The following is a 19236-nucleotide window of genomic DNA, read 5'->3' as shown; positions in this document are numbered from 1 at the left end:
TCTTATGAAACAGAGTTAACACACTTATATGCAGATACCGAACTACTTTAGAATATGAAAGACTATTAAGAGAGTGTGGTGACTAACACACTTCCAGAGGCTTATAAACAGCAAAAAGTTAAGTCAGACAATAGCTTTACCTTGCTATAATATGTAATGGATCGTTAATGGTCTACAAGGAAAATAATGCAGATGAAGCCTGGAATGAATTATTCCCAGACATATTGTTGAAAGTATCAAAAGAATTTAACGCAAATTTCACAAAAATGTCTTAGTAATTTCTGTTGCACTATTAAATTCGTCAATTTAGAGTCATTGAAAGTCTAAATGCTTATCAGAGTGAAAACAGGTGGAAGAAGATTTCACAATTAGCTCCATAATTATAGATCTATTTATCAGTTGCCTTCATGATGGGCTGACCTAAAAAAACATGTTACATCTCATTTTTTAATCCTCTGGCCCACTCACTTTGGCCCTTGATTCTTAACACTGTGCTGCAGGAAATAAGCACCTAAGCACTTATGTTGTGAGCTACATGCAGAAAGTCGTCAGTGTTATCATGAAACAAATCAACAAAGATGTCTGCTAGGAAAACAATCATTAACAGACGTACTAATGAAAACTGAAACAGTAAAGAACATAATTTGCCTATCATATGGATCTCAAGGGATTTTACTGTGTACTTAAATATATTTTGGCTGGCCGAAAAACAACCAGTTATCCTTGGAAAAAATATAAACTATGTGTTTCTGCCCAATTTATTTTTGTATGGTACTGAACTTATTTTTCTTCCCAGACTGGGTTACTTTTGGTATAATAATGTGAGCCGGAATGCGAGTCAGGCCGGAAGTGGAGCGGGACTGTGCCGCGGCATGTGGCACCGGAAACAGGAGACGGTCTAGTCTCGAGACCGCCCTTAGAGGAGGGGCCAGCCACGGAAGAGGAAGCGGGACGCTTAAAAACGGCAGGGAAGGACGAGGAAGGGTGTGGGATGCAAGGAGTATCGAGCGGAGCAGGAGTATCGAGCGGAGCAAAGGTGACCGGAGGAGCAGCGGTGAGCAGAGGAGCAGCGGTGAGCAGAGGAGCAGCGGTGAGCAGAGGAGCAGCGGTGAGCAGAGGAGCAGCGGTGAGCAGAGGAGCAGCGGTGAGCAGAGGAGCAGCGGTGAGCAGAGGAGCAGCGGTGACCGGAGGAGCAGCGGTGACCGGAGGAGCAGCGGTGACCGGAGGAGCAGCGGTGACCGGAGGAGCAGCGGTGACCGGAGGAGCAGCGGTGACCGGAGGAGCAGCGGCGATCGGAGCAGCGGTGAGCGGAGGAGGGGGACGACGAGCGAGAGGAGAGACAGCAGCGGGGAAGGACGACGGAGCAGGTCGCATCAGCAACATCTTTACGGCGATCAAACCCGGTGGGCAGCAGGGAGGAGAAACCACCCCGGGTCCCAGCGCCGCGGTCCGGAGAACGGGCCGTGGCTCGAGGCAAGTGGCTCTGCGGGGACCTTTTGGGTGGGGGCGGTGGGGAGGTTGTGAAGGGCTGTGACCCACGTGAGAGGTGTAGAACATCCCCGACCCCACACTTCCCCTCCTACACATCCCTTGGTGACGGTAGCACAACAAGAGATCCTGGTAGCAGTGACTCAGACCTGTTCTCTTTTCTCTTTCTTTCTCCCTGCAACCCCGAGCATATGTGAAGACTGAGAACCCTGAAACGTGGAGGCGCAAGAAAGCACCCTCCAGGGATGAACCTCGGGGAAGACCTACGTTGTTTTGTTCTGCCTTGTTACAGTTCGGAGACTCTCCTATCAGTGCTTGGTTCTCCGCATATCTGTAAATAAACAAGAACCTAAACCTATTTGTGGTATACCAGACTTCTTACTGACAGTAAAACCCCATTAGGGACCGCAACCCCCACAACTTGGTGTCAGAAGTGGGATCGTCACCGGGTGTCGACAATGACCCAACCCGTGCCTAACACGATAGAAAGCATAATTAACCAATTGGCGGAAGGACAGAGACATCTACAGTTGGCTCTAGAGGAACAAGCTCTGGCAGCCCGGACAGATAGGGAGGTGTTACATGGGGCCTTACGGGATCAGGCAGTGATTCTGACAACGAACCAGCAAATCCAGGACACCGCAATTCTTAGATTGACTGACGCCATCGTCAGTGCTCGAGTCCGCCCTAATGTCCCCGGGTCGGTCCTCCAAAAGTTCCAGGAAGGAGACGACCCCGATTACTTTTTCGTGAACTTCGAAAGGGTGGCCACAACAGCGGCGTGGCCCCCGGAACGCTGGAGTCAGTACATAGCCCCCCTGTTGGCGGGAGAGCTACAAGCCGCCTATCAGGCCGCCAACCCTGCTGGAACAACAGCCTATGAAGACGTGAAAAAGGCCATCTTGGAGAGACTCGGTTGTGACCAAGAATACTATAGAAATAAATTTAGGAGGGAGAAATGGAACGCTGGGGATAACCCCCGTGCACTGTACTATAGGATCAGGGATATGGGGAACCGATGGCTGACACCCCATGTGTCTACAATGGAGGAAGTGACGGAAAAGATCTTCTTGGAACAATTCCTGGACGCTCTGCCCCTCACGACTCGATCTTGGATAAAACAGCACCCTAATCTCAACACTTCCAAGGCAGTTGACCTAGCCTGTGCCTTCCACAGATCACCAGAGTTTAAGGCAGGAACAACCCGGACCCCCTCTATTCCCCCTAGAAATCTCCCCAGGCCTGAGATCAAACCCCGTGTCCAGACTAGAGCGCTTCCGCCTCTCCCAAGCATAGAAAATCAGGAACCACAGTGTTTTCATTGCTCCGAGTGGGGACACATCGCTCGACAATGTCCACACAAACCCTCAACTGTAGAACCCATAGAGGTAGGATATACAAGGGGGCGGATAGGTGTGGGAGGACAAGGGGCTCCTAGATACAAAAAAGAGGTCCTCTTAAACGGAAGGAAGCAACGGGCGCTGTTAGACACTGGGTGTCACGTGTCCGTGGTGGATAGGTCACTAGTACCCCAGCTTCAGTTACGAGACACAGACACAGTGCAAGTCACCTGTGTACACGGAGACACAAAGACCTATCCGGTCGCAGAGGTGCTACTGGACATATCACATGACCCACAAATACGGCGAGTAGGGGTGATACCGTCCTTGCCCGAGGCAGTCATAATAGGAACAGACCACCCCAAGTTTGAGCAGTATCTAAGTGAGATACGAAACGAGGGGACTTCATGGTTACAGGAAGCTCCCTTTAGCGAATGCGATCTAGAAACAAGCGCAGGTAAAAAAAAAAAAAGCAAGACTGAGAAAAGGAAAGCCAAATACCTGTATGCAGAGGCGCATGACCCATATCACGCATTTCCTATCTCCCTTACAGAACCTGTGAAGACGGTCCAGAGTAGCTTCCGTTCAGCACAGAGAGAAGATCAGACCCTTATCCATGCTTGGGAACAAGCACAGGAGCAGAACGAGGAGAAGGTAGGACCTTATTTTTATGTGTCTAAGGGTCTTCTATACCGGAGCAGCGGTGAGCAGAGGAGCAGCGGTGAGCAGAGGAGCAGCGGTGAGCAGAGGAGCAGCGGTGAGCAGAGGAGCAGCGGTGAGCAGAGGAGCAGCGGTGAGCAGAGGATCAGCGGTGACCGGAGGAGCAGCGGTGACCGGAGGAGCAGCGGTGACCGGAGGAGGGGGACGACGAGCGAGAGGAGAGACAGCAGCGGGGAAGGACGACGGAGCAGGTCGCATCAGCAACATCTTTACGGCGATCAAACCCGGTGGGCAGCAGGGAGGAGAAACCACCCCGGGTCCCAGCGCCGCGGTCCGGAGAACGGGCCGTGGCTCGAGGCAAGTGGCTCTGCGGGGACCTTTTGGGTGGGGGCGGTGGGGAGGTTGTGAAGGGCTGTGACCCACGTGAGAGGTGTAGAACATCCCCGACCCCACACTTCCCCTCCTAAACATCCCTTGGTGACGGTAGCACAACAAGAGATCTTGGTAGCAGTGACTCAGACCTGTTCTCTTTTCTCTTTCTTTCTCCCTGCAACCCCGAGCATATGTGAAGACTGAGAACCCTGAAACGTGGAGGCGCAAGAAAGCACCCTACAGGGATGAACCTCGGGGAAGACCTACGTTGTTTTGTTCTGCCTTGTTACAGTTCGGAGACTCTCCTATCAGTGCTTGGTTCTCCGCATATCTGTAAATAAACAAGAACCTAAACCTATTCGTGGTATACCCGACTTCTTACTGACAGTAAAACCCCATTAGGGACCGCAACCCCCACAAATAAGAAGCTCTAGATATTTTCCTAATCTCATCTCTGGTGCTGATTTAGAGTTGTGTGTACCAAAGCAGTTAATGACTACCAATGTCAGAGTTTCAAATTATGTTCAGTCATATATTCATCAAACAACATTATTTCACAGTTCTTCTTTTGCAGAATGCTTCCGCTGAGCAAAACTACTAATTGATCACTCCTAACAGAAGCTACGACAGTAAAGCGGTCTCAAATGTATTGACGTTAACAAGTCCATTTTTAAACCAACTGCACAAGTGCCTTTTTCAGTAACAACTATGCCGACAAACTTATCAAATATGAGGCTTCCAGCTCTTGCCAAGTACCCCATATCACCCTAGTAAACCATGATGGAAAATCTTAACTGTACTGAGGAAGTGGAAGATGTTCACTCCAAGGAGGAAGGCCTCACTTAATGGTGGAGCTGCGAGGAAGGGAGAGCAATTTAGCTGACAATGAGTCCGTGGTCTTGCTCATACAGCCATACCTTACATACGAAAGTGGGGCAGAAGCACTCTATACCATAAACCATTTAAATCTCAACCTTATATGACACAGCATTGACCTGCACCATCTAGCCACTTTGTGTTGCTGACATATATATTTGATGAATACTGAGATTTGACAGAATCCTACTAGCACACATACCTTCTCAAGCTATTAAAAATAAGTTTTTGAAATTTCAGCTTCCACAAGTCCATGTATAAGAGGTATTCCTGTTTAATGTTTGCGAAAGGCAATTGCCCAATAGCCTTAAATTCAAACCAGAGTTAATTAATTTTGGTCATTTTTAAATACCATTGGATTATCTGAGATTTTATGGCTAACATGCCACATTTCTTGAATGGATTTAGTATTAGCTGAAACACAAATAATTAAAAAAACTTTAACTGGCACAAATCCCTAGAGTTTGTCATCACTACAACATAATTCAGAGACTGATTTCACAGCGAGGATGCAAGTCATTTTCAAATGACAATTGATGTTCCAAATGTTAATATAAATCGGACCACTAAAGCAAGACAAACGTTCTTCTTCTCATTAACAAAAAGGTTGACATGAGTTTCAAAACCATAAGAGTGAGGACTACATAATAATTCTAAAAAACTGATGTAATGCGAGCATGTAAAATCTATTAAATAGTTTTTGACCAAGATTCTTTTGCGAAAGCATTATTGTATGTTTCAGGTGATCAGCAAATGAAAAGAAAGAGGATTCTCTAACTAGGATGCGAGAGGGAACTTGATTTAGGACTAAGCTATGAAAAAGAAGCATAGTTTACAAAAACTGTGTTGAATGTCAAATGAATTTTTTTTCTTATCTCTCAAAAGGAGGTGTTAAAAAGATTCTGTATCAGCTGTAAATAGGCAGAAAGGAATACTGATGTTAATGGAGGAAAAGAAGATAGCCAAGTAATGGATAGTTTCGACCATATGAGCAATTATTAATTAAATAAATTGGGGATAAATGTAGTAATAAATACATCTGAACTTACAGATAATTTGAAAGAGTGAAAGTCCCTCCAAATTTTATTTTCATTTGGTCTCCTGTCCGCCTCTCCAGATGGCTTCTCCTGAACTTGGTTTTATCTGGTCATTTCCTCCTTTAGTAATCCGTTTCTGGCTCACTGGCTTTGTCTTTTTCTTCTGGTTTCAGAGGGCCTGTGGTGGGGTCAGGCTTGGAGGTTGGGGCCCTTACATTTTTGTAGGTGGGCTTTTTAGGTCATGTTAGTGATTGTGGAGGCCTGGATGTCCTCCCTTCTGGCCAGGGTCTTTGGTCTTCTGTTCCACGTGTGTGGTCCGCCAAGGAGAGGTCTCAGGTCTGTCCATTATGGCTCTCCTGACCTTTTGTACCTGCAGTCTGCTGCAGGAGGTCTTGCTCTTACTGCCTGTATCTCAGCATGCTCATTTAACGACCATCAGGGAATGGAGGGGTATTGTCACTATCAGTAAAGTTGGACTGTCTGCAGTGGGATCGTTTGATGGTATATTTATTTGCACCACCCCTTCCCGTTCGTCTTCCCTGCTTGTTGATCCAGGTGGTGGGAGCTGGCAGCGTGGGGGCCAGAGTTTCTGTCCTGTCCATGGCCGGTGGATCTTCTGTTGCTTGCCCTATGGTCTCCTTGATGTTTTCTGCTCAATGAGCCGGAGGTGGGTGCATGCTGTGTTTGCCTCCACTTGCCGGTTTGGAGTCTGTGTGAGTTGATTTTGTATTTCTGGGGCCTTCTGTTGCTGTCTCCTCTATTGGTCAGGACACTCAAGTTCCATCCACTGGGCTTGTTTTACTTGTCCTTGGGTGTCCTTAGGGCAGTGGTGGTGGGCATTAGCAGTCGTTGCCTCTTGCAGCTTCTATTTCTCTGATTATTCCAGTTACTACTGGATGGTTTTTTTCTTCAGGCTTGCCCTTCACCGTTGTGACTGCTATGGGGCTTTCGGGGCTCCTTGAGATTCTTTTGAACCCTGGTTCCAGTGGTTTTTGATCATCACCCTTAGCTTTCTCAGTTTGTTCAGCCTGGGCTCTTCCTTGGTTTTCTGGGCTCTGCGTTACCCCTTTTTGTTTTGGGCCTCTCCATTTCACACTGGCTGTGTTCGTTATGTTGGCTGTTGCCTCGGTGTGGAGGTTTGGGGTTAAGTGGGCTCTTTCTTGTGGGCTCTGTTCCTGTAGTTTATTGCCAAGCAGGTGGTTTTGTGCCTGGAACCCGCTTTCTGTTCCCGGAGTGCGCTCGTTTTCAGTTCCACCCAGTGGTTCTTTTACCTGTTTTCTGTCCAGTTCCATGGTTTCGTCTCCTGTCCCTGGTCCTCTGGAGAGCTGTCCTGGTTTTACCAGTGTGGATGGTACCCTTCCAGTGGGACTCCTCTCTGTTTTTCCTCTTAGGTCCTCTATTTCCATGGCGTTTTCCTCTTGCAGCTTCTATTTCTCTGATTATTCCAGTTACTACTGGATGTTTTTTTTCTTCAGGCTTGCCCTTCACCGTTGTGACTGCTATGGGGCTTTCGGGGCTCCTTGAGATTCTTTTGAACCCTGGTTCCAGTGGTTTTTGATCATCACCCTTAGCTTTCTCAGTTTGTTCAGCCTGGGCTCTTCCTTGGTTTTCTGGGCTCTGCGTTACCCCTTTTTGTTTTGGGCCTCTCCATTTCACACTGGCTGTGTTCGTTATGTTGGCTGTTGCCTCGGTGTGGAGGTTTGGGGTTAAGTGGGCTCTTTCTTGTGGGCTCTGTTCCCGTAGTTTATTGCCAAGCAGGTGGTTTTGTGCCTGGAACCCGCTTTCTGTTCCCGGAGTGCGCTCGTTTTCAGTTCCACCCAGTGGTTCTTTTACCCGTTTTCTGTCCAGTTCCATGGTTTCGTCTCCTGTCCCTGGTCCTCTGGAGAGCTGTCCTGGTTTTACCAGTGTGGATGGTACCCTTCCAGTGGGACTCCTCTCTGTTTTTCCTCTTAGGTCCTCTATTTCCATGGCGTTTTCCTGGTTAAATGCTCCTTCCCCGTTAGGGGTTCTGGGTCGGTCGGTTCGAGCATTGTCCGCTTTCCTTGATAATTGTCTTGTCTGCCTTTTGTCAGGGGGCCCTTGAGTGTACCACTTTCCCTTTCGCACTTTCCCAGCGCGTCAGGGGGCCTGCTGTAGTAGTTATATTTAGGTCAGTGGTTCGGTCCACAGTGTAATGCCCGTTACTTATTGTTTCCTACTTCAGTAAGTTATTTCTGCTCTGTGCTCAATTGTCCTGGCTTTCTTGGCTTGGGTATATCTCACGTTGTTAGGAATCTAAGCCAGAGGGACGATGGGGTATTGCTTTGATTACTTACCAGTAATTGCATTACTCAAGAGTCCTTCTCTCGCTTAAGAGTCCTACCTTCCTCCCTCCTGGCCCTGTGTATCCATGCAATGTGTTCTGGGTTTTTGACGAAGTAGGAGGTGTGAGGGGTCGAACTTTTATGCTTGGAAAAGGGTCAGGAGGGTCACAAAGGCCTCAAATTGTTAGGAATCTAAGTGAGAGTAGGACTCTGAGTAATGCAATTATTGATAAGTAACCGAAGCAGAAACAGCAGAACAGAAGAATCAGAATCAGTGACTATTCTTCAGTCTGATGTAACAGGGAAATATTCAAACAAAACATACGATATTTCAAGATCAAAAATGGCACACACTGCCATGTGCTTGTTCGCATATTTGTTTTAGTCAATGGCATTACTTTTTCATCTTACCGTAAATATACATTTTATGGAATTCCACAGACTATTAGTACATGCTCCAGCTAAAGCTAAAAGCTCAAATCTGCTGAGCTTCAGATACATGAAAAAAACATAATCAGGGAGACTAATTGTGAATTTCTGTTTAGCAAAATTAGACAAGTTAAGTCCAGGCTGATCTCGGACAATAGCCTTATTTTTCAAATAGAGATTTATTTGATAAATCAATCCTGCAGGTAGACGTGCTGAATTACTTTATCACGTGTGCATTAAATTGACACTGATTGGCAAGATTTCACAATTTAAAACGACAAGATCGTCCTGATTGAAAAACAACCCAAAACCATGAATCTTATTACTTCTTTTAGTTCAATGCTTGTATATTTTTGAGGGTGGAATTGGGCATTTTGAAGCAATGTGTTTCAAAGGTACAGAAGTACCTTTCATAAATTGTGTATCAACATCAAAAAGGCTTGCATGAACAGAGACCAATATCCATGGTCTTTCCATGGACCTTATCATTAAAGGTATAGCCACGTGGTCACATAAGCGATAAAACCTTTACATTACATTAGTTTGTTCTAATCTCTAGACCAATTCTAGATTCACCTTGAAGTAAAGCAAGGTGCAATATTCAGCATGTAAAAGAGTGACAAAATTGCTAACTGGTCTGGGTTTTGTTGTTTAAAAATGCATGCTTCTTTGTGCCCAAAAAAAATAATTTGTGGTTTTAGCTGGAATGTAGCTATTGAGAGTATAACACTTGCGAAAAGCTGTGACTGTAGATGATAAAAGTAACATTTTAGGTATTCAGTGACAAGCTAAAAGTCAGGAAATTGCTAAATAAAGTACTTCAACTGACACTCTACTGAGAGCATGAGCCTTATACTTCTTGGGAAATTAGAGCATGAGCCTTATACATCTTGTGAAATGAAAGGACCTCTGTTGTGGAATGCAATGCAAAAACTTTAAAAATGGTCTGCAAACTATGCTATTTAATACTTAATATCCATGACTCTTTAAATAAAGTTATAGGATTGTTTGGGGGTGTTTAAATATCAAAGAGGAATGGGTACAGAAATAAACTAAACCAGTGAATTATTCATGATGGCCCACGGATTCCCCGAACCAAATAAAAACGTCCAGACAATTGCAAGGGCTTTTTTTTTTTTTTAGAGTCTGGTGGACGCAGAACACCTGCCAAAAAATGGAAATGTCCAGTCCACCCTCTAGATTGTATACTTGGCTATAGACTCTTAATAGGGAAAAGAAAACATTTGCCAGGTTTTATTTTTGCAGATGCCCTGCATCCAACAAACTCGTCTAATAATACCCAGAACCCCAAACCCTATCAAACATTGCAGGCCTCTAGAATGTCAGAGAAAACGCCCTGCCTTGGACACGGGTACGCTCTCTTACAGGTTCTCTACGCAGCTGGTATATTAAACATCGACAAAAAATAAAAATGAATATTTCACAGCAGTTCGCCCACTGGTTCCCGGTTCGTGAAATGAATTACTCTTTATTTCGACAGAACTGGGTTGTTTGCGTTGTTGCATAAACGGACTTCGTTTCCCCTCGAACAGCTTCTAGACAGGATAAACTTAAGCCAAGAAAACGAAGACAACATATTTAAATAGCAAAGCAGAGAGTCAGAATAGGGAAGGGACTCGGGGATAATTGGTAGCTATTTTTGACAATCCTACTCATTGCATCACTTCTGCTGAATGGAAAATAAGTGGAAATAATGAGCTAGTACAGCACAAACAACAATCACTACTAGAAAAGCAACAAACTAGTTCCTTGAAAGAAGGACTGTTTCCCACTCTATATAAAGGCAGTAGCTTCTGGCACAACACAAGCCCCCGTGAATTGGCAACATCTGGGTGTCATCTGACCATGCTGGCAGCATTCCAGCAAGGCAGCGCAGGAAACTCAATGAGGGAAAGCTAGAAGATATTCAACCAGGGAGCTGAAAGGCGGGCGCAACACGCAGACTGCATCTGCGGGTACACCACAAGAAATAATCAGAAAAGCTCAGGGTGAAAAAAGAGAGAGCTTGGTTTTGGCGAGCAATCATCGCGGATTAACTAGATTACAAGGATTAGCCAAGCCTTCTCTTTTCTCTCACCAGAAACCACCTCGACGGGTCAACAGGAAATTTTCCTTCTCAGTTATTGCCTCCTTGGTGTTAGGCCTCAGGTCCCGTGACCAGCTTTCACAGAACAGAAATACATTTCGGAAAAAGGTGAACACCTACAGGAGGGTTTATAAACCATATAAATTCCGCTTGAAGACTTAAATCATGTAGGAGATTGCTGAGGCGTCACGCATGAAAAAATGTACCTTCGATAACACAGCACTACGTTACAGGAGAACATTGTCATAATAAGGGAATAGTTTGTTTTAGAAAATGTAAAATACAAAATATTTGCACTATGCAATGAACATAATGTCAAAGAAGCTCTTTATTTATGGCTGTTGTCTTACATGCCACGAGGTTTAGGGCGCCAATCCCTGTATTGTTTGCAACCACAAACAAGGTACATGCTCTACAAATCGGAGGCGGTCCCCTTTTATAGAGTACGTTATGTACACGCCATCACTTGCTGCCATTACAATTTAGAAGAATAAATGTCTGGCGGATGGGGGACTCACTTAAGGTTTAACTGTCCATAATTGCTAAGAATAGTTTTTGGGGCTTTTCATACAAAATTTTATTTGCGAATGCAGTGCGCTCATCTATAAATTAAAATGAGCCTATACTTTATAAATGTAAAAAACTTCACAAAAACACAGCACATGCACAGCCAGTAGCAGTGCAAGCTTCTCTTTTTCAGACCCAACGTATAGAGTAGCAGAGCAGTGGTGCAAGCTATCCACACTCGCACAAAACAGGTACAGCAGCTGCAGCAGAGGTGCAAGTTTCCTCGACTCAGAAAGAGCATATACTAACAGACCGCATAAATTCAAACTATCATTGGGCACGATCACCTACAAATGCTCATATGCACCGACCTTAAAATGCTCCAGAAAATAGACATATGGGAAGCATGAGGAATGCACAACATGTTTTATTAGCAACAATTAGAAAAGAGGGGACATTGTTTAGTCATTAAATATGGTAGCTGGTCAGAGTATCCGGCTATTACATTGTGGACTGGGAGGCACCTGGTTACTGTTGCCATAAGAAAATTGTCATCTGGTGAAGAACAAGAGGATTGGGGGAGGGGGTTGTGCTAGAACAGGGATACATGGGGTCCTACGGTAGTGTAGCAAGGAAGGGCACACATTGAAGGGTGCACTCTACAGAGTGCACTGGGTTGGCGTAGGAATGACTGGAGGAAACTGCTACGTCACTCAAGGGACGGGGGGCACTATGGTGAGAGTACTGTTTTCACTGTCCCTTGTTGGAAAGATAATCAAGGCCTGAAATATGTATCTGGTGATAAGAGCACAGATCTGGTCACAGACCAAAAAAGAAGGAATGGGCCTCTAAAGATATTCCATGACCCTGGATAATGCTGCCCACAAACAAGGGAGGGAGGGTCAGACCAGCGGGGCAGAATAATACACAGCGGAAGGAGGCATGGGATTTAAAATGGTACTTGAAGGGCAACCTGCTCTGTGATGGTATGTGGAGGACATGGCATTGTATTCGTGTAGAGCTGGTGCTGACATGGAACAGAACCTATGAGGAAGTGTTAATAATATTTTAATCTGAAAAAGACAGGTATCTGTTGGTTAGGTGCAATATGCTGGGGTAGACAATTCTGGTACAGGCACTGGTGGTATAATGTGAGTCTCAGAGGAGGGCCGTTGCTGGTATATGGCCTGTCCTGAGAAGAGGCAGGAACCGCAGATACAGCTGGTGTAATTCTATCTTACGACATAGCAGGAAGATTTTGGGATCTCTACTAGCATAAGAAGAGCACTATGCCAGTACAAAGAGGACCAAGCACCAGGTCAGTGTAAAAAGACTAGGTCACTAGGCTGGTGAAAAGGTGCCACTGGCAAGAATGGGAAACCATGGAGAAAAGGTGCATGTGCTAATATAGTGCAGTCTAAGTAACTAACATTAGGAATACTATGTGTATGCTCCAAGGACTGATAGTATAATACAGGCATCTGATCGAGGAGGACAACTATGAGATTCTTTGCAAGAAAAGCAAGGACACACCGTCAGACTAATGAGGCCCAAGCACAGTGCAGATATAAAGATGTCTGTGACCTGCGCAGATATAGTTGCTACTGAGGCAGAGTGCTGGTCTGTGAAAAAAGGTCCCTGTGGTGACATAAGGAAGTCCAATCATTACTAACACAGGTCTGTAGCAGTGGGACTAGGGGCGATAGAGATGCTGCAGTAGCCCCATAACTCTTGAATGGGTATAGATGGAGAAAGAACCATAATGGGCCCTTCATATGCACCATTTGTTGTATTTTCAAATACAGAGTGTCACGCATTCCCTATACTTCAGGGAGGTGATGTTATCAGCCAGCAACTCCACTCTAAAAATTGCACCAGCACCATGGTCACAGGGTGCGCACTGGTACCATGATCATACAAGGCTGCTTCAAGAACTAGTATACAATATGGTTCTCTTAAATAAAAAATAAAACAGCATAGTCCAGGCACTGCTGCTGGAATGGGGATCAGGTGCACTGAGTTGGTTCAGAAAGGCCAGGGAGACAATGCTAGTACATAGAGTGGTAGTATAATGCACTTCCCAAAAAAAAATAAAAAAAATAATGATCTGGGAAGCCTCTACTTGTGCAAGACCCGTGAGGCCTAGCAGTTAGCTAGTGTAATGTTAAAATTTGCTAGGAGGAAGGTTAGAGGATCTCCGCTTGGTGTGGCAGCTCAGTGGACCAAAGCTTCCATTCTACATACCTTTGTATGTATGTCATGGACACCGGTTCAAATCGCAGAGAGTCCACTCTGCCTTTTACCATTACGAGATGGATAAAATGAGTATTACTGAGTTGGGTAACAGTTACCCCGGTTTTTAATGCCAAGATGCCCCAGGGGTATAACGAGCGCTTCACAAATAAGGGTTATGAGGAGGACAGGAGCCTCGTGCTACTATAAGGAGTACCATGGTACTGCTTCTATAACGTTGCAATCCTATAGAATAGGCGGGGGCTATTGGGATTTCTGCTGGTATAAGGAGCATGGGACACCATGATGAAACATGAAAGTCACAGACACTGATAAAAACGTTTTCATCTAAAACGGAAGTGTGATTCTGTGATCTCTGTTGGCAAAAGAGGAGGGGGCTCCGTCCTGGTTAAAGGATGCCAAGGTATTGCCGGTATGATGCAGTCATGTGACAGAAGAAAAAGAATCGCCTGTCTCTGCTGGAACAGGGAACTCTGGGAGCAATCTGCGGATAGAAGACTGAAGGATCGGTATCTCCACTGATAATAAGATGCCAGTAAGGGCGATCGGGGGCAGCGTACGTGTATACCGCTTGTCTCCATGATGACAAGAGGGAGGCCAGAAGGACCCGTGGGATATTTAAAGTGGATGGAAATGTGGTGGTATCATGTACATTCTTTGGAAAGGAGGCTCCCCGGGAGACTTGGGGTGACATATGGAGTGGTAACCATGTAGCGGAAGGATCGGGTGTACGGATCGGGAAGGGGCATGACGCTTCCCCTACAATGAATCTCGGCCTTGGGTTGTGTGCAGCGATACACACCGATCCCTGAAACGGGCGTAAATGTCGTGCAATGTATCCGATCTAAGGAGGCCTTGGGGGCACTGTGTAGGTTTACCGAGGCCCTCAGCACGCTGGACAACGAGAGAGGTGATGAGTTCGCATGTGGGGCTTGTGGGCACTGTGCAGGTATAGCCTAGGAGGCCGGAAGTACCGTACTCATGTGTGTAATTACATACATATGCAGCGTGGCACTACCCCCGTTTAAGAGTGGCCTGGGAGCTGGCGGTCAAGGGTAACAACCTGTCTGAGGCCCAGAGCTGTCAGAGGCACGTGAGATCCCACGGGGGGAGGTTCATCTCACCGACCCCGCCAACAGTCCTTAAAGACTAGATAGGCCCCCCACCCTCTGTCACCGGCTCCCTGCGCCTCCTGCTTACCGTTGGTGCCCGGGCTGCTACTCCGCCGGGCTCTACTCCTCCTCCACCCGCCGCCTCTCCCTACCCTGAGCCAGCGCTCAGACTGTCTCCAGGAGTGACGGAACGCCCCGCCCCCTGGCACCAGGCTCCGCCCACACATCAGGCTGCCGGCGGAGGGGCTGGCTCTTCGTGACGTCATCGCGGCATTCCACAAGGCGGCGCGCGAAAAGCAATCAAGGCAGAATAGACATTAGAAACAAAAGAAGGACAGAAAGTGAAATCTACCTCAGCTAGACGACGGACAACAGCAACACTATCAGTTATTAGAAAGAAACATTCGACCAGAAGTTAGCCGCTAACATTTAAACAACAGCTTTCAAATACGGCGGATGACTGTTATCAATAGATTCTATGTAAATGTTTAGGAATTTACTAAAACTAAATTTCTTTGACATCGGCCAAGCTGGCGGTACCCTATGAGGCTGACGTCAAACGTTTTAAGGGGGCTTATGACTTTACCGTTATTTTACATGAACCATTTCAGGAGAATAATAGGTGTTTGTAATGAGGGTTAGGTCAGTGTATTTTAATATAATAATATTTTTATTTTATTTCATATTACACCGATTTGAAACTAGCTTGGCTTGCGGGTAACTTTATCCAAACTTGGGCAAGATAGAGAAAACAAGCATTTGCAATTCAACAGGTCTCGCATTTGCAAGAGTTTAAGCTATTGGCATTGTAAATGACAATGCCTTTTATTGATCTGTTTTAAAAATAATAGGCATTGTCATTTACAATGTCACTTGCACAAATGCTGGCAAATGCGGGACCTATTGCATTGCAAATGCTTGTTTTAATTGCTGGGGAAGTCGAAGGATGAAGGGGATAGAGGGGGGAAAGAGCTTTTTACTTCAGTTGAGGGAAACTTTTTCCTGCTCCTTACATGGTGCTGTATGCAGGCTGACAGGCTGGGGCAAGGCATGTCAGCTGCATTAGACTCCTGGTCTGGTTTATCGAATCCAGAGTGGATAATTCCGGGACCAGAGAAACCCCAAACCTTGGCAACTTGTTACAAGGGCTAAAGTAAGCTGCTGTAGGCAAGACATCACAGGGAGTGAAACATTCCTAGCACACGACTGAAGGATGGTTATTGTACCCGCTGTGCAGAAACTGAAAATCCCCTTCTTATATAGTGCAACTGCTAGCGCCATGATTTTTTTTCTGACAAAAAGAAATACTCGGGAAACATATCTCATGAATGGGAAACAAAAAAAACTGGTGAGCAAAATCGTGAGGAGTAAATGGTTTAAAGGAACAATGACAATGCTGAAGGTAACTATAGAGTAATGAAAAGGTTACATTTAAAAGGTAAATGGAGAGGGTTGGTTTAAAAGCAAAGGGTTGAAGGAATCCACCTGGGTAAGTTTAAAAACAAATACTCATTTGCATTTTAAATAACAAGCATTTGTAACACAGGGACAAGAAGAGAGGGCGTGAGAGCAAACCAAATGAGTAGCCTGATAAGATGTAAGGCCAGATGAGGGAGATAAACTATGCGGCCTGGGGATATTGTGAGGTCTGGCAGGGAGGGGCACAGAAGAGAGACTCCGGAGGCTAAGCTCTGCATAATTTAAGTGAATACCCTTGTCCTGTGCTGGCGCAAAGCTCAGGGAAACGGAGATTAACACCTATAAACATATGTAATACATATGGAAAGACGTGTGGCATAACATGCAAAGTTGGGGACTTTGGAATTGTGAACGTGGTTCGAGTCTCCACGCACTCTGTACCTTCAACCAAAATAATGCAGACATGTCATGTATTAAAAGTTTTGTAAAACAAAGCGAAACCCTGCTATTTATTAGTGCCTTTGTATGATTTAAAAGGGGACGGCAAGTGGATGCAGTGGCGCGAGAATACTTAATGACAAATGAAAACTAGAGCTATTGTCTTTGGCAATATTTGTAACAAAATAGGATTACAGAGGACTAGGTAGTATTTAACACTAACTTAATATAATGCTACAGCACGTGATTACATGTAACGCTCCTCAACGCGATAACATTACGGCCCTGATAGAAGATTTCTGTTAGATTGAAAGCAGTTAAATGTAAAAGGGTGGTGGGAATGTGCCTTGTGTCTTGTTTAATGGAATTTTCTGTATGTGCGCCGCGGCAGTGGACAGAGAAGGATGTAAGTGCAAGTGTCCCATTGCATTTTATTCCTTTAAATGCAGTTGCGTTTGAAGATGAGCGTTCTGGTGTTTATAACTGTGGTTGTAGCTAAATTGAAAACACTTTATTGCCCTAGAGCCGGAGGAGTGCACACTGCAGTCACTGCTTGTACAGTCCACCGCTGTGTTACTCAAAGTGAAGGCGACTGCGCGTATCCCAACATGAATATGAGGATTGATGTTTTGTGTGTGCAGAAGAGAACAAGCATTTGCAATGCAATTGGTCTCGCATTTACGCTAGTTTAAGCTATTGGCATTGTAAATGACAATGCCTTTTATTTATCTGTTTTAAAAACCAAAACATAAATAAAAGGCATTTTCATTTACAATGCCAATAGCTCAAACTCAAGTAAATGCGAGACCTATTGCATTGCAAATGCTTGTGTTTTTAAGTGAGTGCTTGAAGTAGGAGGACAGAAAAATAGACGCAACAAAGAACAAGCATTTGCAATGCAATAGGTCTCGCATTTACGCGAGTTTGAGCTATTGACATTGCAAATAATAATGTCTTTTATTTTTGTTTTGTTTTTAAAACATAAATAAAAGGCATTATCATTTACAATGCCAATAGCTTAAACTTGGGTAAATGCGAGACTTATTGCATTCAAAATACTTGTTTATTACTCCTTTGTCTGCCCATAGCATGTTCCAGGGAGACTGGCAAGCTTCTTGTAACACTACTTGAATAGAAAATGTGGTGCATCTTGGCTGTTCCAAGTCTGTTGCTAAAGATTTGTCATTCCCTGTGACGTAAGAAGATGCACCGTACAAGACAGCATTGTGCCCTATGTCCGAAATGATTAATGCCACCCTGGAAAATGAACAGAGTCCATTTAAACTGCGTCCATGCTGCTGCAGGGGCTCCTAATGCAACAGCAGCGAGACCCCCCCCCAAGGATGTTGTGATGTATTAATGTGTAGAAAAATAAGCTTTAAAAAAGATGCACAATTGGCGCTTCTATGTAAATCCTGTGTTGCTTTTTACCCCAAGCAACATACACAAGTTTGTGAAGCCTGAATTTTAGTAGGCGAGGGGGGAGGCAGGGTGTGTAAAGATTTGCAGATAGTGTCATGATGTTTGGTTTTACGGCGGAAGTGAAGGCCTGGTGACCTGGGGTGGAAAGTGGGGATGAATTGAATGGGAGGCGGTTGCATTGAGTTGGGGCGAGTGCAGGGTGGTAGCCACGCTCAGTAGGATTTGGAGGAATGTATGGGGTGGGGGGGATTGTTTGTAGTGTTGAGGAAGGGGGAGCCATGGTTTGAATGGAAGGCTGAATGATGTAGGGTGTAACTAGAAACACCTAAATGGTGCTATTAGAAGCGCTGTCTCCATTGCGGAGGATGTCCAACGTGAGTTTAAGAGGGCCGCACTGCGCCAGACGGCTGCTTCTATGTGTCAGAACATGTATTTACTCACAGCGCTCCTGTTTCGAGTTCCCTCCCGGCTCACAGCCCGGTCTGCTGTCTGCATTCCCACACCCCCCTCCCCTCTCGAGATGCCCAGCAGCATACAGCCAGCAGCAGTGCAGCCCAGTGCTCCAGATCACACTGAACAGAGACATATCAAATAACACCAGTCTCTGCCCCCGCATACATCCACCATCAGTCACATTACACACACACACACCAGTGACTGCTGCTCTCATGGACATGACATGACATCACAGAACAGGGTAGCTGATGTACCCACACGAGTGGAAACGCGATCAGCTGTAGAGGGACCACGAGACAGGAAGAAAAGTTATAGCTTGCTCCACGTGCTCCACGTGTCTCTGCATCCCCAGAGGCAGCTGCTGCCTCCCAGACCTGCTAATTCCATCAGGGAGCGGAGTCCCACCGTCACCAAATGCTCAATTGCTGTAATCGCGCTCACAACATGGTGCAAGAGCCACAACTCACACAACAGTGGTGTGAATAGAGGCTCCTAATCTGACTCTGGCAGGGGCTCTAAAAGGGGTGAAATAACAAAAAAGCCTAATTAACAAATAAATGGTCTTTCAAAGACCTGTGAAGTACTAGGGTGCGGCTGGCAGCTCTGTGTGCGCCCGGGAAGCTTTCTCAGCCCGGGCTGACACCTCTTAACCCTTTAAGGAGGGGGAGACACCAGACGGCAGCACAGCAACATGTACTAGTATTTTCCCGTTTTTTATATATAAATACAGATAAAGGAAAACTTGTTTTCCGTCTGTATTTATATGTAAAAATCCGTAAAAACGGAAAACCGGGAGCCCTAATCTAAGGTAATAGTAGGCACAAAATACTTGGACATTCGCTCTACTTCCTTATTGTAATCATATTTGTTCAAGTACTTAAGAACTGGAACATCTGAGAGTACCACATCATAATTCAAGAAATAGTACTCAAAATGTGCCTTACTATAAAACATGCTCAACAACACACTACATGTAATACCATATGTCACAGGTAAGTGATGGTATTATCGAATGCC

General features: G+C 45.4%; 1 protein-coding gene across 14 annotated transcripts in view; it reads right to left on the bottom strand.

Moving 5' to 3' along the window:
• Window positions 1–14686, bottom strand: part of CLIP1 (CAP-Gly domain containing linker protein 1) — a 712474-nt gene extending 697788 nt beyond the window's left edge. For 13 of the 14 annotated variants that reach the window (XM_085636008.1, XM_085636009.1, XM_085636017.1 and 10 more), the window contains exon 1: window positions 14573–14678. The gene's annotated coding sequence lies outside the window, so the exon portion shown is untranslated. Of the gene's footprint in view, window positions 1–14572 lie in introns of all 14 variants that reach the window. The other variant, XM_085636018.1, reaches the window with a different exon arrangement.
• Window positions 14687–19236: the final 4550 nt, after the last annotated feature.

This window comes from Triturus cristatus, chromosome 11, assembly GCF_964204655.1.
Source record: "Triturus cristatus chromosome 11, aTriCri1.1, whole genome shotgun sequence".
Lineage (NCBI taxonomy): Eukaryota > Metazoa > Chordata > Amphibia > Caudata > Salamandridae > Triturus > Triturus cristatus.
Note: the sequence above shows the minus strand (reverse complement) of the source record. Positions and strands in the feature narration are given on the sequence as shown.